Consider the following 24,254-nt stretch of genomic DNA (forward strand, 5'->3'; position numbering starts at 1 on the left):
ATGTCCTGGAATTAAAACTCAGCTCACCTGCTTTACTAACTGTGTGATCTTGAGTAAATAATTTAACTTCTATGAACCTCCGCTTACTTATCTATAACATGTGATTTTCTCAGACAGTTAGTACTTCTATAACGGAAATATCACATATGGATAGCTTCAACAAACAGAAGTTTATTCTCTCACAGCCCAGTAGACTAGAAGTCCAAATTCAGGGCATCAGCTCCAGGAGAAGTCTTTCTCTCTGTCAGCTCTAGAGAAAAGTCCTTGTCATTGATCTTCCCTTGGACTAGGAGCTTTTCAGTGCAGGAACTCTGGGTCCAAAGGACACACTCTGCCCCTGGCACTACTTTCTTGGTAGTACCAGGTTCCCATATCTCTCTGCTAGCTTCTCTTTCACATCTCAAAAGAGATAGACTTAACACACAACCTAATCTTGTAGATTGAGTCCTGCCTCATTAACATAACTGTTTCTAATCCTGCCTCATTAACATCATAGAATTAGGATTGACAACACATTGGAAAATCACATCCGATGACAAAATGGTGAACAATCACACAATACTGGGAATCATGGCCTAACCAAGTTGACACACATTTTGGGGGATAGAATTCAATCCATGACAGTGATGATTAATTTTATGTCAACTTGAGTAGGCTATCCTGCCCAGTCATTTTATCAAATACTAGTATAGATGTTGCTATGAACGTATTTACACATGGGTAACATTTAGCCGGTTGAACTTAAGTAAACACATCACCTTCTATAATATGAGTGGGCTGCATTCAATTAGCTGAAAACCTTTAGAGAAAAAAAAAAAAAAAAACTGAGGTTCCCTGAGGAAGAAAGACCTGCCCTAAAACCGTAAACAGACAGCCTACTAGAGATTCCAGCTTGCCACCTGCCCTACAGCTTTTGGAATTGCCAGCCACCATAATTTCATTACCTGTTACCTTGTTGTTATCTCCTTCTAGAAGTCGTGTAGTAAGGGCAGAGGCATTAGCTGGTTTATTCATGGCAGTACCTCTATAGTCTGGAGAAGCACCTGACACTGGAAAAAGGAACTCCTAATTATTTGTCCAACACCATGATGGCACAGGACTGGGCAATATTTTGTTCTGTTATACATAAGGTCACCATGAAATGTAGCCACCTTGACAATAACTGAAAACAACAATTATTTGTTGAATTTTGAGTATATTAAATGTTCTGGATGTGTGCTGTTTCACTTGTATAAAAGGGCTGATTTATAGATAAGTTTTCAAAGACAATTTCTAGTTTCCTGGCAGGTATCTGATCTAATGCCTACCACAATTTTTAAACCAAATGAAGTTATGGGTCAAGAAAAAATATCATTGCTTCTCTTTCTGTAAAAAACAAAAACAAAAAAAAGAACTATTAAGCAATTATATCAAGATTTCATAATACATAGTTAATATACAAAAGTCATTTGGTTTCACATTTACTAGCAATGGACGATTAGAATTGAAAATTAAAATTTAGTACTAATTACATTAGCATCAAAAAATTAAATAGTTAGGTATATATCTAACAAACTATGTACAAGAGTTATATGAGGAAAACTAAAAAAAAACTGTGATGAAAGAAATTAAAGAAAATCTGAATTAGTAAAGAGAATACACAATCATTAATAGAAAGATGATATTATTAAAATACCAATTTTTCCCATGTTGATTTATAGATTCAATGTAATACCAGTCAAAATGCCAGCAAGTTTTTGGGGGATATCTATAAACTGATCCTCACATTTATATGGAAAGTCAAAGATCCAACATAGCCAACACAATACTGAAGGAGAACAGAATTGGAAGACTGGCAATAACTTCAAGATTTAATACAAAGCTGCAGTGATTAAAACAGTGTGGTATTGACAAAGGAATAGACAAATATATCAGTGGAACAGAATAGAGAGCCTAAAAATAGACCCACACAGATGCAGTCAACTTATCTTTGACAAATGAACAAAGGCAATTCAATGGATAAAGGATAGCCTTTTCAGTAAATGGTGGTGGAACAACGTGACATCCGCACGCGAAACAAGGAATCGAGGCACAGAGCAGACTTACATTTTTCACACACACAAAAAACTCAAAAGGTATCATATACCTAAATACAAGACACAAAACTACAATTTCTAGAAGATAACATAAGAGAAAATCTAGGTTACCTTCTGTTTGGTGATAACCTTTTAGGTAGAACACCAAAATCCACAATACATTAAAAATAAAAAAAAAACATAATTTGGACTTAAAAGTAAAAATTTCTGTCCCATGAGACACTGTTAAGGAAACGAAAAAAACAATTCACAGACTAGAAAAAAAAATTTACAAAACACATATCTGTTAAAGGACTTGTTTGCAAAATATACAAAGAACTCTTAAAAAGCAACAATAGGAAAACAAACAACCCAGTTACAAAAGGGGCAAAAGATCTGAACAGGTACCTCAGTAAAGAAGATACACGGATGGCATATAAGCATTAAAACAACAATATGACACCACTCCACACTTTCTAGAATAGCTAAAATCAAAACACTGACAACCCAAAGGCTGTGCAACAAGAGCCGCCATTCATTCCTTTCCAGTCCCTTTGGAAAACAGTCTGACGCTTTCTTACAAAACTAAACATCAGTTTAATGGATTCTCAAAGTGCATATGCAAAACATATTACCACAGAAATTTTTCTGTTTTGGCACCTCTGCCTTGTCCTTTTTCTTTTAGAAGTACAGTTACTCATCCTCAAACGTGGACCAAACAAGATGATAACTTTCAAATTGTATCCATGTGTGTTACAATGAGCTTATCAAGAATCCAGCAATTGTTCTCCTAGATAGTCACCCAAATCAGTTGAAAGCACGTGCCCACATAAAAACATGCACATGCATGTTTATGGAAGTTTTATTCGTAATTGCCATAAATGGAAGAAACCAAGATGTCCTTCAATAGGCAAATGGAAAAACAAATTGTCCTACATCCACACAGTGGAGTTGTATTCACTGATGCAAAGAAATGAGCTATCAAGCTAGGAAAAAGGTATGGAGGAACTTTAAATGCGCATTTCTAAATAAAAGAAGTTAGTCTGAAAATGCTACATACTGTGTGATTACAACTATACGACATTTTGGAAAAGACAAAACTATAGAGATAGTAAAAAAAAAAAAAAAAGGGAAAACACCAGTGGTTTTCAGGTGCTCAGAGTGGGGAAGAGACAAGCTGGTGGAACACAGGGGAATTTAGGTCGGTGAAGCTATTCTGTGTGATAGTGTAATGGTGGACACATGACATTATACATTTGTCAAAACCCGTAGGACTGTACAACACAAAGAGTGACCCTAATGCAAGTTTTAGTGATAATACTGCATTGATATTGGTTCATCAATTGCAACAATGTACCACAGGTATAAAAAGGTATACAGGATGCTAAATAATAAGCAAAACAGCGTGCAGTTAGAAGAGGGAGTGTTTGAGAATGTTGTATTTTCTGCACAATTTCTCTGTAAACTTAAAGCTGCTCTAAAAAAAAAATAAAGTCTATTTAAACAAAAAATAAGCCTGGTACATGTGAGGCCAATGAGACTAAGCAATATAAAAAAGGGCTCTGTGGCCATGTTACCAGTATGAATTCCCACTTTGCACTTCTGAATTGTAAAGCATCTGTGAAGTTGTAAAATGTCTCTGAACCTCAGTTGTACCTTCTATAAAAGTGATGATAATTTTATGACTGTTCGGATTAGAAATAATTTATTCAAAATTCCTGTACATTATAAACATTCAATACATGAGGTGGTCCTCTTACCTTGATGATTTTTATTTATCTTCCTTTATTCCTTTCCTAAAGCTTACAATGAACTGACATTTCTATTTGTTAAGGTATTACTAGATGTCTCCCTCCCAGTCAGAATGCAAGTCTATGAGAGCAAGTTTCTCGGGATGAAAAATCTTCGCATCAACTCATCTGCCCATTAACCTCAAAGTGCGTAGGGAAGAAGCATTACCGCAGGAAGTTTTCTGCTTTGGATATCTCTGCACGGTTGTTTTCCTTGTGGGGTACAGCTACTCACCCTTAAATAATAATAATGAGGAAGCCCAAGGTTACTGAATAAATAAATGACAAAACTTGATTCCACGCTTAAGTCTGTTCCCTTCCTATTCTGCCACCCAGACTTTTATCAGTAACAAAACCAAAATCAAACCCACTGCCATCCAGTCAATTCTGACTCACAGAGATCCTATAGGACAGGGTAGAACTGCCCCGTAGAGTCTTCAAGGAGCAGCTGGTGGATTCGAACTGCCGACATTTTTGGTTAACAGTTGAGTTCTTAACCACTGTACCACCAGGGCTCTTTATCAGTAACAGAATATGGTAAAAAAAAAAAAAAAAAAAGTATGTATGTTAACTACCCGTATTTGATGTCCTCTATTTTTTAGGAATCTGCTTGGCTACCTCTTTTTTATTCCCTCTTGCCATTCTTTCTCTCCCCGATTTTAGTGGTATTCAGACTGTTTTTTTTTTTTTTTTTTTACCACTTTGTGTATCTTCTGGCTCTCTCAATAATATCTTAAATTATGCTTTTGTTTCTAGAATTTTTCCCCATGTTTGAACAGAATGACCTTGATAAACAGCAAAAATAATAGTTTATTATAACACACATGAAATGAACATTCAAAATCATGTATATCCCATGTGCTAACAGTAATTAAGTTATTTATGTTCATATTTACATGGTTCCTGCATAAACAAGAAACAACAGAAATAAATTGTATTTTCTCACCATGACTGTGGCCAGTGTGTTCAGACACATCCATGTGATTTGAAAATCAGAATGTTTATTTTTAGAACAGACATCTGAAAAGTGTGTTCTCCTTCTAATAAAGTCATTTCCATTCTAAAGGAGCCATTCACTTATAAATACTCTATATTTTCTCCTTTAAAGCTGCCAGACAATTTTTTTTATGACAAGAAAATCTCATTTCCATGAGAAAAAAGCAGCTGCATTCCTAATATAGGTCTGAAATGTAACTGCTTCAAAAGTGGGCCCTGATGCATTAATTCAAACTTTAACCATCCTCAATCGTTAGACATTCAGTGTAAAGGCAGTGATGCACTACAGAAAATATAAAAGTGCTAAAAATATATTTTTCCTCTAAGACCCCTATTTTTTTCATTTTTTAAAATTGTACTTTAGATGAAGGTTTACAGAACAAACTATCTTCTCATTAAATAGTACTCATATAGTTTTGTGACATTGTTTACCAACCCCATGACATGTCAACACTCTCCCTTCTTGACCGTGGGTTCCCTATTACCAACTTTCCTGTCCCCTCCTGACTTCTAGTCCTTGACCCTGGACTGGTGCTCCCCTTTAGTCTCGTTTTGTTTTATGGGCCTGTCTAATCTTTGGCTGAAGGGTGAACCTCAGCAGTGAATTCATTACTGAGCTAAAAGGGTATCTGGGGGCCGTATTATTGGGGTTTCTCCAGTCTCTGTCAGGTCAGTAAGTCTGGCCTTTTTTTGTGAGTTAGAATTTTGTTCTACATTTTTCTCCAGCTCTGTTCGGGATTCTCCATTGTGATTCCTGTCAGAGTAGTCAGAGGTGGTAGCCAGGTACCATCTAGTTGTACTGGACTCAGTCTGGTGGAGGCTGTGGTAGTTGTGGTCCATTATTCCTTGGGACAAATATTTCCCTTGTGTCTTTAGTTTTCTTCATTCTTCCTTGCTCCCAAAGGGGTGAGACCAGTAGAGTATCTTAGATGGCGTCTCACAGGCTTTTAAGGCCCCACGTGCTATTCACAGAAGTAGAATATAGAACATTTTCTTCATAAACTGTTATGTCAATATTTTCTTAAGAAGAAAAAAAAGAAAAGGCAAAACAGTGAGAATGTTGTCTTTACTTGGTACTTTTATCCATCTTTTACTTATTTATTTTTTCCCCCATTTATACTCCTGTAAATGTACTACCACACAAGTTAAGATTTTCATCCCGGATACAGTCTCGATGGAACATCTTGACTTGAAAAATTGAATTTCAGAGCTTGAATTTATGAAAGATTGAAACAGGACATTCTAATTAAAATGAAGACTTTTCAAAGGAGTCATCAATATTTCTGAGGTGATCCATTTCTTGCTGTCCTTATTTCTCTTCCGTGCTACATGTTTTGTGGATGCTTTAAAGCCGTAGCTCAGATTAATGTGTATCTGCACCCATGCTTGACAAAGCCAATCATTCTTTAACAGTAAATAATTTCAGGATGTTAGAAATGGCACTTATATAACTGCAAATAAAATTCATTCATTTTTCAAAAAAGGGAAACTGTGGCCCAGACAGGAAAATGGATTTGCATATGGTGCTTTCCAATTTTGAAATTCTAGCGTTCTGATGATGTCAAGGGCGCTGTTGATGGTAACTTCATTTCCACTTGAGTGCAATCCAGGATAAGCAACGAAGAGGAACCTCTAAGTGAATGCATTCTACTGAGTGAAATACTTTACCATCCAACACCTGCTTAACGCACAATGCGTGTGGAAAAAATAATACAGATAATAAAATATTTTCTTGTCTTTGTTGGTAACTATTCCGAGATTATTATTAGAAATAAGTTATTGATAAGTGGTTTTTCAGGATTATCATTGAGTACAATATCTGTCAATAAAAAACAACAAAAAAAATAGAGTTCAAATAACAACAAAAGAAACTACCCAAGGCTATACAGTAAGTACACAGCAGAATGAGAGAGTTGAGAGAGTTTCCACCGCTCATGACACTGTAGGAACAGCACTGGATTGACTTTCTTGTTCCCTTTTAGAGGCCAAAACTGTTTGGGTTTCATTGCTATATTTTCTTTTTAGATTTAGTTTTTGATGAAAGTATACACAACAGAACATGCACTACTTCAATTATTTCTACATGTACAATTCAGTAATATTGGTTGCATTCTTGCAGTTGTATACATAGTCAATATCAGCTGTGTGTGGAAATATATATATCATCTTTTTCCAGTTCAATCTTTTTCAGGTGTACAGCTTCGTGATATAAATGACATTAGTTATGTTGCACAATTTACCCCAATGAATGCCAGATCACCCCTTGCCATAAATAGAGATTCACTGCTTCCCAATGGCTCCCCCTCTCCCACCTACCCTGGTAACCACTGATAGACTTTCTTCTCCATACAGTTGACTACTTTTGCCATTTTGTATAAGTGAGTTCATACAACATTTGTCCTTTTGTGATTAATTTATTTCACACAACATAATGTCTTCAAAGTTTAAAGTCAGGAAAGGTGTGCATCACAGTTGTATTCTTTCACCATACTTATGCAATCTGTATGCTGAAAAAATAATCACAGAAGTTGGATTATATGAAGAAGAACATGGCACTAGGTTTGGGGGAAGACTCATTAACAACCTGTGATATGCAGATGACACAACTTTGCTTTCTGAAAGTGAAGAGTACTTGAAACACTTACTGGTGAACATCAAAGACTATAGCCTTCAGTATGGAATACACCTCAAAGATAAAGAAAACAAAAATCTTCACAACTGGACCAATAAGCAACATCATGATAAACGGAGAAAAGATTGAAGTTGCCAACTATTTCATTTTACTTGGATCCACAATCGACATCATGGAAGCGGCAGTCAAGAAATCAAACTATGTATCACATTGGGTAGATTTCCTGCAAAAGACCTCTTTAAAGTGTTAAAAAAACAAAGATGTCACTTTGAAGACTGAAGTGCCATGGTGTTTCCAACTGCCTTATATGCATGCAAAAGCTGGACAATTCATAAGGAAGACTGAAGAAGAATCGACACATTTGAATTATCGTGTTGATGAAGAATATTGAATATATCATGCAAAAGGAACAAACAAATCTGTCTTGGAAGAAGTGCAGCCAGAATGCTCCTTAGAAGCAAGGATAGCGAGATTTCTTCTCACATGCTTTGAACAAGTTATCAGGAGGGACCAGTCCCTGAAGAAAGACATCATGCTTGGTAATATAGACAAAAACCAGCAAAAAAGAGGAAGACCCACAGTGAGATGGATTGACACATGGCTGCAGCAATGTGCTTAAAAGCATAACAACGATTGTGAAGATGCCACAGTACCAGGCAGTGTTTCGATCTAATGTACATAGGGTCCTTATGAGTCAGAACTGACTCGACAGCATCTAACAGCAACGTCTTCAAGGTTCATCCATGTTGTGCTATGCGTTAGGACTTCCTATCTCTTTATGTTTGTGTGGTACTCCACTGTAAGCATGTACCACATTTTGTTTTTCCATTCATCTATTGATGGACATTTGAATTATTTCCACCTATTGACTATTATATATAGTGCTGCAATGAACATTTTTGTACTCATGTATTTTTGTTTCACTGACTTCAAATCCTTTGGGTGTATACCTGGAAGTTGAATTACAGGGTCACATGATAGTTTTATTCTTAATTTTTTGAGGATTCACCACAAAACAAGACAAGACAAAATACTGTTTCCAAAATGTCTGTTCCATTTTGCAATGGCTAAGAGTTCCAAGTTTCCCCACATCCTTAGGAACCTTTGCTATTTGCCATCTTTTAAAATTTTTTATCATATCCATCCTAGTGGGAATAAGTTGGTTATCTCATTGTGGTTTTGAGTTGCATCTCTCTGATGGCTAGAGACATTGAACATTTTTTCATGTGTTTGCTGGTCATTTGAATATCCTCCTTGGTGAAATATGTGCCCAATTCTTTGCCCATTTTGACTGAATTATTTGTTTCATTGTTAAGATGTAGTAGCCAATATTGTCCTTTTAAAATAAAATTAAAATATAGACTTTATTCTGATTTCACCAATTTTCCATTAATGTCCTTTTAATGTTCCAGGATTTAATCCAGTATGGTTTTTTTTTTTTTTTTTTTGTCACCTTGCATTTAATTATCATATCTCTTCAGTATTCTCCTTCCTGTGCAGGTTCCTCACTTATTTCCTTGTCTCTTCATGGCTCTATTCTTTGAAAAATACTTGTTGGTTATTTTGTAGAATTTCACTCAGTTTGGCTTTGCTTGGCATTTTCTCTTAATGAGATTGAAGTTATGCACTACTGTGAATGATTTCATAGAGGTGACATGCCTTTCTCAGGAAGACTAATTTTAAAACAGTAAATAATATATATATATATATAAATCATTAGATATTTTATCACCAAGTCTTTTCTTGAAGTCACCATCTGAAGATTTCAGAGGCGTTACTCTTTATTCTCTGAATATCTCCATATATTTTCTCTTGCAGTGTTTTGAAAAGATTACAAATGAGGACACTAAGGCTAAAGAAGATGACATGACTTGCCAAAGCCCCACAACTAATTAGCTGATTTATGCCTTAAATTTCTGTCTTCAGAGCCTTAGTTCATTGATTTCCCTATAAAGTACACTGAGAAAACTTAGAATCTTTGCAACCTTAGGGTGTCCTAAAGATTCATCTGAACTCAACATTTTCGTTCATTTCTAGCCTCAAAGTCATAATTAGACATGTCACTTTTCAGTTTCATATGTAAGATTCATGAAGACTGTTTTCCCAGAAATTCATCGTCAGTAAATTGGACTTCTATCTTCTTTTTTTTCCTCCACTTCTGGGATAATTTCATCCCTGCATGACCATGAGGGAAACGAATGGTTCTTGCTTTCTCTAATTGGCTAAGGTATGCCACTGTTCAGTATTGAGGTTTCTTGGTGTGCCTCCAAAACAAATTTGACTCCTGAATAATGATTTGGCTCTGCAAAAACCAGTGCCTTGGAACCCTGCAGAGGTTCTGCCATCAAAACAGAAAAAATCAAATTTTACTCTGAATGGAGTCTTAACAGTTGGCAACTTCAACCTCCTGCTTATAATTTATTTACAAAGAATCTTTTTGAAGGGAACTATCTTGGAGAATTCTGTGTAGCTTTGATGTTTGCAAAAATGGCCCTGTAAAGATAGATAGAAAGATGATAGTAAAATAAATAGCTATGCCAACAGATAGAAAAAAGGACTGATTAAAACAGAAAACTTGTGATCAGTAACTCATATATGAGGTTTTGGTTCTTGCATGTTGCCTATGACCAAATTCTTGCCTTGACTCTAGCAAAAGTTTTAATTCTCTTTGTCCAATATCTTGGCTCACGTTCTTCCAAAAACGTGTTTTTAATGAAAGTAGGCTTTATTTTTTAAGGGAGGTGCTGGGAGTAGGGGAATGGCACACAAAAGGGAAGGCAGCTAGTAATGGGCATATCATTAATTCAGCTATCTGCTGAGTCACTTCTGGAGTTGGTGCAAAACATACCTCTTCAAATCATTTTCCTCCAAGAGGAAGCTGAGGTATCTGTACCAGCACCTAACAGGTGTTGGCTAATGGCTACCTCCATGGCTTTATTAATTTCACCACACTTCCAGCCAGATGCAAAGAGACTTTGTGCAATTATGGAATAAAAGGAGCCCTTAGGAATGCATGTCGGTACTGGCAGTTGGAAATGGGCATGAACACAGTAAAAGTGACTAGAGATACATGTAGGCCACTAATAGTGCTTACTATACACAATAACATACTCAATACTTAATTCTAGAAGAGTTCTTACTTCTTAATTTTACTTAGAAGGAAACTGAAGCCAGAATGAAAAAGTAATTGCCCAAAACATGACACGCTTAGAGAATCTATAATATGTCTATGTGTTTGTATGTGTGTGTGTCTGTACAGGTGATCTATTCCCATATTGTAGCAAGTTAGGGGTAAAATGAAGTCACATTAACACCAATAGCCCTTACGGACCTAATCTCAACTCCACCCACCTACATTAACTCCAGCTACAGAAACATTTTTTCCCTTCTTAGCAAATTGAAGGAGTCGTTCACAGATGCTCATAAGTAGTTTCTGTGAGTGTTACAAGAAATCGTTCACGTTCTTCTTTTCTGCATTTGGTCCCTTTGGTGAGAGTTTTGACTGAGTTCTGATGTCTTTGAAGCTACATGTAATTTATCTACTCATAGCTAGTCTTAGAGCCCTGGTGACGCAGTGGTTAAAGCCACTGACTGCTAACCCAAAGGTTGTGGGTTCAGATTGCTAACCAAAAGGTTGGCAGTTCAAATCCACAAGCTGCTACACAGGAGAAAAATGTGGTAGTCTGCTTCCATAGAGATTTATAGCTTTGGAAACGTTAGGGGTCACTATGAATTGGAAACAATTCTACGACAGTGTGTTTGTTTTTTAGTCTTAGAAACTGTCCAGGGAATTCAGTCTTACTCAAATCATCTACTTCACCATCCTGATCTTTCTCCTTTTCCCTGACACATCATCTAAGCACCATAAACTCTCACTACCACATATAGTCCTTGATTTTTAAGTCAAAAAAATAAAAATTATAACAGAGTCACTGTAAACAAATCTTAAAAACGTTGAAAAACAGATTAAAAAACGCAAAATGAAAACACATAGTGCTTAAGTTATCGTATCCCAGTTTCAGTTATGATTTAATAGAAAACATACTAGTGTAATTCACTGCATTAGCAGATTGAAAGAGGAAAAACAGGATTATATCAATAGATGCAGAAAGAATGTTTGATGGAATTCAACACCAATTTATAAAAAATATTTTGAGAAATAACAAAATTTTTTCTTTAAAATTGCAAATTTTTGCATCTTTGATTTTGGTGAGAATGTAATAAAAGAATTCTTCCTTATAATGGAGAAATTATAAAACAATATCATTAATATCACACACAAGTAAAATTTTGCTGAAAATAATTAAAAAATGGTTGCTGTGCTATATCAACAGGGAACTGCCAGAAATTCATGCCAGATTCAGAGGACAAAGAGGAACGAGGGATATTGTTGCTGATATCAACCGGATCTTGGCTGAAATCAGAGAATGCTAGAAAGACATTTACCTGTGTTTTATTGACTATGCAAATACACTTGATTGTGTGGATCATAACAAATTATGAATATCATTTGCCAAGAATGGGAATTCCAGAACACTTAAGTGTGCTCATGAGGAACCTTTACATAGATCAAGAGGCAGTTGTTCAGACAGAACGAGGGGATACCGAGTGGCTTAAAGCCAGGAAAGATGCGTGTCAGGGTTGTATCTTTTCACCATACTTATTCAATCTGTATGCTGAGCAAATAATCTAAGAAGCTGGAATAAATGAAGAATGGGGCATCAGGACTGGAGGAAGACTCATCAGCAACCTGCATCATGCAGATGACACAACCTTGCTTGCTGACAGTGAAGAGGACTTAAAGGACTCCTTGATGGAGATCAAAGACCACAGTCTTCAGTATGGATTGCACCTCAACATAAAGAAAACAAAAATCCTCACAACTGGATCGATAAGCCACATCATGATAAGTGGAGTAAAGACTGATGCTGTCAAGGATTTCATTTTACTTGGATCTGCAATCAACAGCCATGGAAGCAACAGTCAGGAAATCAAAAGATGCATTGCATTGGGTAAATCTGCTGCAAAGGACCTCTCTAAAGCGTTGAAAAGCAAAGATGTCACCTTGAAGACTAAGGTACGCCTGACCCAAGCCATGGTGTTTTCAATAGCATCATACCCGTGTGAAAGCTGACAACAAATAAAAAAGGCTGAAGAAGAATTGATGCCTTTGAATTGTGGTGTTGGTGAAGAATATTGAATATACCACGGACTCCCAAAAGAATGAACAAATCCGTCTTGGCAGAAGTACAAGAATGCTCCTTAGAAGCAAGGATGGTGAGGCTGCGTCTTACATAATTTGGTTATGTTGTTCAGGAAGGATCAGTCCCTGGAGAAGGACATCATGCTTGGTAAAGTACAGGGTCAGTGGAAAAAGGGAACACCCTCAACAAGATGGATTGACACAGTGGCTGCAACAATGGCCTCAAGCATAACAACGATTGTAAGGATGGTGCAGGACCGGGCGGTATTTTGTTCTGTAGTACAGAAGGTTGCTATGTGTCAGAACTGTCTTGACAGCACCTAACAACAACAACAGTGGAAACTCTGGTGGCGTAGTGGTTAAGAGTTCAGCTGCTTACTAAAAGACCGGCAGTTTCAATCCATCAGGCGCTACTTGGAAACCCTATGGGGCAGTTCGACTCCATCCTATAAGATCGCTATGAGTTGGAATTGACCCGACGGCAAAAAGTTTGGGTTATACATACATATGTGTGTGTATACATATATATATTTGTATGTACTTCTACACTTATTATACTTTTATATGCATATGTACATATATTTATTTCTCTCTATTATATATTTCTCTCTCTGTGTATATATGTTTTTCCATTTCATAATAACTTGCAGGCCTGTTGGCATACATTCCGTTCCATAATATTCTTTAGTTATTTTAAAATCCCTTGTGTAACAATTGTTATTCCCCTTCTCCATTCCTAAACTTCTTTGTGCTTTTCTCTCTTTTTTCCATCTATCTTCCAGTGAATTATTCATTTTACTACTCTCGATTTTGATGATTTTATCTATTTTATATTTCTTTTGTATTCATTTCAGTAATAAATTTTGCTGGTTTTTTTTTCTTAAATTCCTTTCAGTTTATTCTATTCATATCATTTTATGTTGCCTTTACTGTTTGTTATAATTTGGTTTGGGAACTTGTATGTGGCCATTTTTACACATATTTCTTGAGTATTTGACAAAGATATATACATATCTTCTAATTGTTGACTGTGAAAGAAAAGATTGCTGAAAACATAGTAGAGACACGAAGAAAAGAAAAACAAAAAAAACAGATAAAAAAGTTAAAAAGGAATAGAGAAAATAAAAGCTATGTTACATATGTGAAATTTGTGCATATGTAACAAAACTTTTATACTATGAGTTAACAAAATGAGAATGAGAAAACAAAAACAAAACCGTAGTTTTCTGATATAGCTGAAGAACACTTTTGATATAAACAGAAGTTTTTAACACACAGTTTGAAAAACACATAATTTTCTAGACAAAAATAATATAGACTAATCAATATGAGACATTTGCTAATCCGTGTTCCAATATGACAGAGAGAGTGAGAAAGAGTTAGAGATGTTCTTATGGTCTCCACAGAATCGTTAGAAGCATTCAGTAGCACAGGAGATGGGACAAGGCCGACAGTTCACCAACGGAAAGAAAGCCTTAAACAAGGATTTCCTCCACAATTAAAATCATCTTTCACCATAGTAGTCACAAAAACAACAGAAAGATTTTTGAAAATAAAATCATTCTGTGTTTTTTTTTTTCCATGTGCCTAGTTGGTCTTCAGCCAACTAAGCCAATTTATTAATTAATTAAAATGTGACTAGTAAAGTTATCTATCTGTATGAAAAATAAAAAATACTAAAAAAATGAATAGTAAAGGGACAAAGAAGTTTAACAAATAAGGATAATTACAACTTATTGTGTTGTTGTTGTGTGCTGTTGAGTTGATTCCAGCTCAGAGCGATGCTATAAGACAAAGTAGAACTGCCCAATAGGGTTTCCAGGGAGAGGCTGGTGGATTTGAACTGCTGACCTTTTTTGGTTAGCAGCCAAGTTCTTAACCACTACGCCACCAGGGCTTCACAACTTTTCATGAAGCTACATAATAATTATAAAAAAAAAAACATAAATACATAGTGTGTTATTACTGTCATATGAATACATAGAGGTTAATCAAATAGCTCAAAAGATCCAGAGATGGCTACAGTATTTATGGCTATTTAGTATATGAAAGGAGTGTCATTTCCAATCTGTAGAGAAAAGATTTACCATTCGAAAAATGTTGAATTGCCATCTGAAAAGCTTTTAAATTATATTCTTTACTTCATACTTCATCCAACAGATTTAAAGTAGAAAAAAAAAAAAGGAAACCAAAAATGTTCCAAAATCATTAACCTAAAATATATATTTTAATATATTTGAAATGGAAAGGTGGTTCTAACATAAATTCTCAAATGTGTAAAAGAAAAAAAAAATATTACTACATAAGAACTGAAACAAAAATTTCTGCACGAAAACAAACATAAAATATCAAAAATCAAATTACAAACTAAGAAAGACCATACAACCTCTCCAACAGAAACAAGTTTAAATACAGACCAATTTCTTTAACATGTAATTAGCTCAAAGCAATAAGGCCAAGACCAACGCCCAGTACAACATACAGTGCAGAGAATAAGAGAATGAGTGGCTTTTAAACACATGAAGGAATGTCTAACATTATCCTATGAAGAAAATTTTTTGCAAATGTAATTTTTGCAATGCAATTAGCAATAATTAAAATGCTTGATATTACTGGTAGGGACAGTGGGCAGAAACACTCTCTTACATTGTTGATGGGATTATAAGTTGTGGAAATATTTCTAGAGGATGCGTCAAAATTCTATATATCAATGCCTTTAGACTGAAGAATTATACTCCAGAGGTATAAAAAATATATATATAGCCTATATATATTCACACACGTAAGAAGCTATTTAAGTACAAGATAATTCATTGCATCATTGTTTTTTAGAGCAAAAGTTTGGGGGAAGCAAAAAACAAAAAAACAAATACCCTTCAATTAAGAATGGGTTACCAATTTACATGCTGCTGTAAAAAAAAAAAAAATTAGCATAGCATACTTACAAAGATAATACTCGGGGGAAGGGAGATTGGCAAACAAACATAGAAGGCAAGTGTTATTTGTGAAAAAATATAGTAAATAAACTATGGCACATAGGTGTGACAAAGATAATGCAACTTTTTTTTTTTTAATGTGGCAGTTTAAAGATATTTAGATAATGAAAAATCTCTTAAGGTGCTTTCATAGGTAAAAATAGCAAAGAAGAGAAGAGAAAGAATGCTACTGCCTGTTTAAGATATACATAAGTATGTAATTGTAAATTCCTGAAAAATAGAAATGGGAGGAGAGGCAATTTTATATATACATACATATTTTTACATCATGCATTTCAGTCTTGTGCATACATTACCAGTTAAAATATTTAAAACTAGCAGTTTTGGCTTATTTGATTTCTGTTGTATTTTGTTTTCTATTTAATTAGCTTCCCTTCATTTGTCATTTTGTACTTGCTTATACGTTATTTTGCTTTACTCTCTTTATCTTTTTTGTTTCTTGAATTTACCAGTTTCTTTGACTATTCTTCCTTTTGGATTTTTTTTTTCCCACTTTTAAATTTAATTGTGGTTGCTGTTGTCCTATTTTCAATAAGGAAAACATAAGAACGTGTTGTAGTTTCCTTTGAAAAAGAAGACTCTGGTGAAAGTGTAGCATATACACTAGAAAGAAAGATAATTTATCTTTGGAAATAAATTAGAAACAAAACAAGCAAGAGATTATTTGATCAATATTTTGTATGTACAAATATCCTTTTGGTTTTAGCTGTGTGGACCAGAGGGTACATAGTGGAAGGATATATTTCAAAGTGTTCAGATCTCCATTTGGGAACCAGGATAGATTTATTTGAATGTTTATTTGCCAACTGGATTCACATATTAAGAGAACTCTGTCTAGAATACCTTGAAATGATGGACTACAATTTTTAATTCAGTATGTCATCATTGCATTATATTTGAAATATGTTTTAAATCCCCTCTATTAGCATAAAATATGTTTTGGTTCTATAAGGATCTGCATGGATGCTTGCAATTTAACACCGCCTAGAATGAAAATTGATGACTAAGGTGCCCCTCACCCATTTTCAGTTGCCTCACATGCCTGAAAAAGCTGGACAATGAATAAAGAAGACCTAAGAAGATTGATACTTTTGAATGATGGTATTGGTGAAGAATATTAAATATATCATGGACTACCAGAAGAAAGAATAAACCTGTTTTGGAAGAAGTACAGACGGAATGTTCCCTAGAAGCAAGAATGGTGAGACTTTGTCTTGTATACTTTGGAAGTGTTATCAGGAGGGACCAATCCCTGGAGAAATACAGCATGCTTGGTAAAGCAGAGAGTCAACAACAAAACAGGAAGACCCTCAATGAGATGCACTGGCACAGTAGCTGCAACAATGGGTTCAAACATAGTGTCTTAGTTATCTAGTGCTGCTATACTATAAGGGAAATACCACAAGTGGATGGCCCTAACAAACAGAAATGTAATCTTTCACAATCTAGGAGGCTAGAATTCCAAATTCAGGCACCAGCTCTAAGGGAAGAGTTTCTTTATCTGTTGGCTCTAGGGGAAAGTCCTTGTTTTCTATTTTCCCCTGGTCTAGGAGCTTCTCAGCACAGGGACCCTGGGTCCAAAGGACAAGCTCAGCTCCTGGCTTCTCTTGCTTTTATATCTAAAAAGAGATTGACTCAAAATACAATCTAATCCTGTAGATTGTGTCCTGTGTCATTAACATAGCTGCCTCTAATCCTGCCTCATTAACATCATAAAGGTTAGGATTTAAGACATATAGTATTATTAATTCACACAAGGATAGGGAGAAAACAAGTTGTTCTCAGTCTAGTATATGTGAAATATTTTCAGGGATAAACAAATTGAGTAAAAAGCTGGATGACACAGATTAGATCTAGTGAATCCCTGACTCTCAAGCCCTTCTTCTAACCATCAACAAAACAAAACAAAATAAAAACCAATTGCTTTTGAGCCGATGCTGATTCATGGCAGCCTCGTGTGTTACAGAGTAGGACGGTTCCACAGCGTTTTCTGCTGTAATCTTTACATGAGCAGATCGGGAAACCTTTCTTCCATGGCACCTCTGGGTAGGTTTAAACTGCCAGTGTTTTAGTTAGCAATGAGCGCAAACCATTTGTACCGCTGTAGGGTAATGCTATTCAACTATATGCATCCCCTCCCTAAAAGAATCGGCTTTGCTCTTCCCTGAAGCATGCTGAGGATGAATTTGGGATGGACTCGGGCTAAGGTACAAGGCCGGGAGTGGCATGGCTGGGCTGGCGGCCAAGGCCAAAGAATGCATTAGCAACAAGAAGGAAAATGTCTGGGCCTGAATGTGAAGCCCCTGGGAACACTGACTAGCCAAGGATGTGGGAGAAAAACAGTGAGCCTTGGTCCCAACTGGAATGGCATATAAGCTTGGGTCCCTTGCTAGGTGGTTGCAGAAAATACTCCAGCTGGCCGCCACTGGGGAGCAGCTGCTTGCCTGTGTCAGTAAGTTTCCCTGAACGTAAGAATCTGGAAAGGGCTATGTGTCAGTCCTTCGGATTATCTGCCAGGACGCACAGTGAGGGTCTTTCCTTGCTGGGGCTGTCCCCAACAACCACCCAGGGACCTCAAAGTGCTTTGATGTTTCTTTTCTTAACCCTTCTTACAGATGAGGGAAGTGGGACACCTAAAGAGCATATACTCACTCAAGATGACACGCTTAGTGAGCATTAGTGGTTTTTTTTTGTTTTTTTTTTTTACTCTCAAATCATGTTATTGCTGCATTAATGGTGAGTAAAAAGTTTTCCATGACAGACTGTAAAAGAGCCACCACTGGAGTCATTTGAATTCTGTCCCAAGGTGAACCCTTACACGGTCAGGTTGTTTCAGGTTTGAGGTGCATCTGGCTAATCAGATTCAAGGTCCACCTAGGCTGATGAGCTAGTCTTCTCTGATTCTGTATTCCTCGGCTTCTCCTTGCTCCTATTATAACATTCCCACTTTGAGCCACACCTCTAGAAGATATATGTGTACATGACTGTCTTAGGCTGAGTTCTCTAGAGAAGTAAAATCAGTAAAGCATCTAAATATCTATATAACCCAGAACTATATATCTATATATAGAGATTTATATAAAGGAAATGGTTCACATGTATGCAGAGACTGGAACATCCCAAATCTGTGGGTCAGACTCGAGGCTTCTCCTGATGTACGTATGTAGCCACAGGGACTGGTGAACCCAAGATGCAGGTCAGAGAGCAGGGGTCTTGCTCACAGGCTGGAAAGATCCAAGAAGTCCAAGGTCGGCAGGCAAGACCCCAGGTAAGTTGCTAGAACAAATTCCAAGAACTGGAGGTCAGACGAATAAGAGCCAGCTGCAGGATTCAGAGTGAGCAAAGCCCAAGGGCTTTGCCAGAATGTCCACTTATACTTGATGTAGATCACATGCCCATGGAAATGCCCTTTGGACTGATTGGCTACTCACAGCAGATCCCATCATGGAGGTAATCACATTATATCAAATCTCAGCATGGAAATGATCACATGACTGAAGTTGTCAAGGACTTCATTTTACTTGGATCCACAATCAACACCCACAGAAACAGCAGTCAAGAAATCAAATGGCACATTGCATTGGGCAAATCTGCTGCAAGAGACCCCTTAAAGTGTTAAAAAGCAAAAATGTCACTTTAAGGACTAAGGTAACCCTGAACAGTGTACGGTGTTTTCAATCACCTCACCTGCATGTGAAAGCTGTTGTTGTTATTGCTGTTCTTAGGTGCCCAGAAATCAGTTCTGACTCACAGCGACCCTGTATACAACGGAACAAAACACTGCCTGATCCTGGGCCATCCTCGCAATCGTTGTTGTGCTTGAGCCCATTGTTGCAGCCACTGTATCAGTCCATCTTTTTCAGGATCTTCCTTATTTTTAACCCTCTACTTTACCAAGCTTGATGTCCTTCTCCAGGGACCGATCCCTCCTTATAACATGTCCAAAGTATATGAGACATAGTCTCGCTCTCCTTGCTTCTAAGGAGCATTCTGTTTGTACTTCTTCCAAGACAGATTTGTGTGTTCTTTTGGCAGTCCATAGAATATTCAATATTCTTTGCCAACACCACAATTCAAAGGCATCAATTCTTCTTCAGTCTTCCTTATTCATGGCCCAACTTCCCTTTGCAAATGAGGTTACTGAAAACACCATGGCTTGGGTCAGACACGCATTAGTCTTCAAGGTGACATCTCTGCTTTTCAACGCTTTAAAGAGGTCTTTTGCAGCAGGTTTGCCCAATGCAAAGTGTCTTTTGATTTCCTGACAGCTGCTTCCATGGGTGTTGATTATGGATCCAAACAAAAGAAATCCTTGACAATTTCAATCTTTTCTCTGTTTATCATGGTGTTGCTTATTGGTCCAGTCGTGAGGATTTTTGTTTTCTTTATGTTGAGGTGTAATCCATACTGAAGGCTGTGGTCTTTGATCTTCATTAGTAAGTGCTTCAAGTTCTCTTCACTTTGAGCAAGCAAGTTTGTGTCATCTGCATATCACAGGTTGTTAATGAGTCTTTCTCCAATCTTCATGTAGTGTCCTTCGTGTAGTCCAGATTCTCAGATTATTCTCTCAGTGTACAGTTTGAATATGTATGGTGAAATGAAACAATCCTGATGCACACCTTTCCTGACTTTCAATCACACAGTATCCTCTTGTTCTTTTCAAAGGACTGCCTCTTGGTCTATATACAGGTTCCTCACTTGCCCAGTTAAGTGTTCTGGAATTGCCATTCTTCGAAATGTTACCCATAATTTGTGACGATCCGCAGAGTTGAATGATTTTACATAGGCAATAAAACACAGGTAAACATATTTCTGGCATTCCCTGCTTTCAGCCAGAATCTACTTGACATTAGCCACGATATCCCTGGTTCCATGTCCTCTTCTGAATCCAGCTTGAATTTCTGTCAAGACCCTATCAATGTACTGCTGTAGCCGCTTTTGAATGATCTTCAGCAAAATTTTACTTGTATGTGATATTAATGATATTGTTTGATAATTTCCACATTTAGTTGGTTCACTTTCTTGAGAATAGGCATAAATATGGCTCTCTTCCAGTCCGTTGGTCAGGAAGCTGCCTTCTAAGTTTCTTGGCATAGATGCTTGAGCATTTTCAGAGCTGCACCTATTTGTTGACAGATCTCAATTGGTATTCCATCAATTCCTGCAGCCTTGTTTTTCACGAACGCCTTCAGTTCAGCTTGAACTTCTTCCTTCAGTACCATCAGTTCCTGACCTTATGCTATCTCCTGAAACGGTGAAATGTGAAAGGTGGACAATGAATAAGAAAGACTAAAGAAGAATTGATGCCTTTGAATTATGATGTTGGTGAAGAATATTGAATATACCATGGGCTGCCTGAATAACAAACCAATCAATCTTAGAAGTACAGCCAGAGTGCTCATTGGAAACAAGGATGGCAAGACTTCATATCACATACTTATGACATGTTATCAGGGGGTACCAGTTCCTGGAGAAGGACACCATGATTGTTACAGTAGGGAGTCAGCAAAAAGGAAGGAAACCTTCAATGAGTTGGATTGACACAGTGGCTGTAACAGTGCGCTGAAGGATAACAATGATTGTGAGGATGGTGAGGATGGTGCAGGACCAGGTATCTCTTGTACTTAGGGTTGCTATGAGTCAGAGCCAACTGGATAACACCTAACAACAACAACTGTCAGTTGGAATCTCTGGGAGGTACAGATAGTTAACATGCTCACTGATAACAAAAGCTTGGAGATTCTTGTCTACCAGAGGCACCTTGGAAGAAACATCTGGTGATCAGTGTGTGGCCTCCTCTAACTTCCCAAAGAGGAAGAAGAATCAAGATAGAAAGCCCATGGCTGATTTCTATGAGGAGGTCAGACATGCCTCCTCTCTCTACCATCCCCACCAATTCTGACACCAACTCTCCCTCCCACAGCACTCTCTACTTCTCTTCTGGGTTCAATAGTTCATTGCAATGACCACACAAAGCTCACAGACAATACAGATGATTATTTGGTTTATTAGGGAAGTAACAGTTGTTATAATTTAGGCTCAGGAACATTCAGGATACAGTCATGACAGCCTCTTTCCAGTTGTACTAGCAGGCATGCCTCTCCCTAACCCTCAGCTTTCTCTCTTGGTGGGCCAGGAAGCCTACTATGCCGTCTCCTGCTGGGTTTCTGCTGCCAGGTCTCTGCCACCACTTTCCACTGTATTCAGGGATAGAGCTGGCTCTCTCTCGGTGTCCTGCTTTCAGAAGCTTCTTAGCACAGGGATCCCTTGTCCAAAGGACATGACCTCCTGGCTGTTCTTCCTTGGTGGTGGTGGGAGTCTCTCTTTACCCACCTCTGGGATGGCTCACCTCAAGCTCAGCAGGATGACAAAACTGACCAACCCGTTTGGTGGGCCATAATTACCCTATCATACAGTCCTGCCCAATCACTTGTTGGGAGTTACAAGACTATAGTGAGAAAGGCCACACAAAACAATCAATAGCAACACACAGCTAAACAGCAACTGGTGGAGATCAGTAGTTTTTAATCTAACTAAAAAAGATTCTCTTATGTGGACCTGAGTAATCATCAGATGAGCCCTTTAAAAGAGGATTCAGAAGTCAGAGATGGAAGAAGCCAGAGAGATTAGAAACATCTAATTAGAAACATTCTGATGGTCTTAAATAATTACACTGCCATATTATGAGAAGGGTCCTATGGCCAGAAACAGCAAGTGGACTTTGGAGTCGAGAGCCCCAGATCTATATTCACAAGGAAGAGCCCTGGCCAACACTGATTTCAACATGGTGAGACTCTGAACAGAGGAGCCAGCTAACCCATACCAGATTCTTGAACCACTGAAAGTAAAATATTTATATTGTTTTAAGGTGCTAACATTTTAGTAATTTGCCACAGAGCAATAGAAAATACTGTACACAGATTGAGGAAAATAAGAGACAAATATTTAATTTTTCAAAGGTCATTTCCAATATTACAAATGTTTCTTTAATAACTTGAGTCATTAAAAGTGTGTCGCTAACCAGGTCAAAAATATTGCTTGTCATCTAACCCCAATACTGCCGAGTCCATCAGAATCAAACCAGATAACAAGCATTTGTTACATCCAATTCAATTTATGTTCTTATTTGAGGTTGACCCAGTTAAAAACTGGTCAGCAATTAATGGGTAATTTGGCTGAGTCATCATTCCTGAGTGTTCATTTCTGAAAGGAGGCTTTGTCAAACCGTCAATCTTTGTATTCTTCTGTGCATATAATCTGGTGGCTTTCCAGTTCTTGCTGAACAAGGAGCTAAATATGCATTTCTATTTTTGATACTAACTGGATGTGCATGACATAGTGGAGTTGAGAAGAACAGAGCTTACTAGTGCTCTTGTTCCTTTTGTGGCACAAGCTATAAACCAGAAATAGGGTGAGAGTGACTTCATTACATTCTGGCTGTTCAACTTAAATGTGAATGATATATCGCAAGGACCAAAGAGGGTAAAATCCATATAATAGGAAGTTATTGCACATGTGATCTTCACAAACAAAAGAAAAGCAGCAGGAAGTGTAGGGGAAGGACCCTGTAACTTTGGGAGTAAGAAAGTCCAAGTGAAATCAGCTAAAATTTTTCAAGGAATTTGACCTTGAAAAGCTTATTTAACCCATCAAATCTTCAAGCTCTTCATCCACACTCAACAAATTTCTTTGCTTTTTTTCTTCATTTAAGAGCTCGTCTGAATGAAGGAGGATCTCTATTAGTCTCCACAGTATCTCTTTCATCCTTCTCATTCTATCGATCTCTACTTCTTTTATTTCCTCTGGCTGAATCACTTCAATTTAACTATTAAAAATGGTCTTACTTTCTCCGTTATTTAAAAAAAAAAAATTATTTCGCTTAAGTGAAAGTTTACAAAGCAAGTCAGTCTCTCATACAAAAATTTATATATACCTTGCTATATACTCCTAGTTGCTTTCCCCCTAATGAGACAGCACACTCCTTTCTGCCACTCTCTATTTTCCTGTCCATTTGGCCAGCTTCTGACCCCCTCTGCCCTCTCAACCCCCCCGAGACTGGAGATGCCAACATAGTCTCATGAGTCTACTAGATCCAAGAAACCCACTCTTCAGTATCACTTTCTATCCCATAGTCCAGTCCAATCCCTGTCTGAAGAGTTAGCTTTGGGAATGGTTCATGTCTTGGGCTAACACAAGGTCTGGGGACCATGACTTATGGGGTCCTTCTAGTCTCAGTTATACCATTAAGTCAGTTTTTTTTTTTTTTTTTTACAAGAATTTGGGATCTGCATCCCACTGCTCTTCTGCTCCCTCAGGGGCTCTGTTGCCTTCCCTGTCAGGGCCGTCATTGGTTGTAGCCAGGTACCATCTAGTTCTTCTGGTCTCAGGCTGATACAGTCTCTGGTTTATGCGTTCTTTCTGTCTCTTGGAATCATGATTACCTTGTATATTTGGTGTTCTTCATTCTCCTTTGGTTCAGGTGGGTTAAGACCCATTGATGCATCTTAGATGGCCGCTTGCTAGCGTTTAAGACCCCAGAAGCCATTCTCCAAAGTGGGATGCAGAATGTTTTCTTAACAAATT

Source organism: Elephas maximus, chromosome 5 (assembly GCF_024166365.1).
Source record: "Elephas maximus indicus isolate mEleMax1 chromosome 5, mEleMax1 primary haplotype, whole genome shotgun sequence".
Lineage (NCBI taxonomy): Eukaryota > Metazoa > Chordata > Mammalia > Proboscidea > Elephantidae > Elephas > Elephas maximus.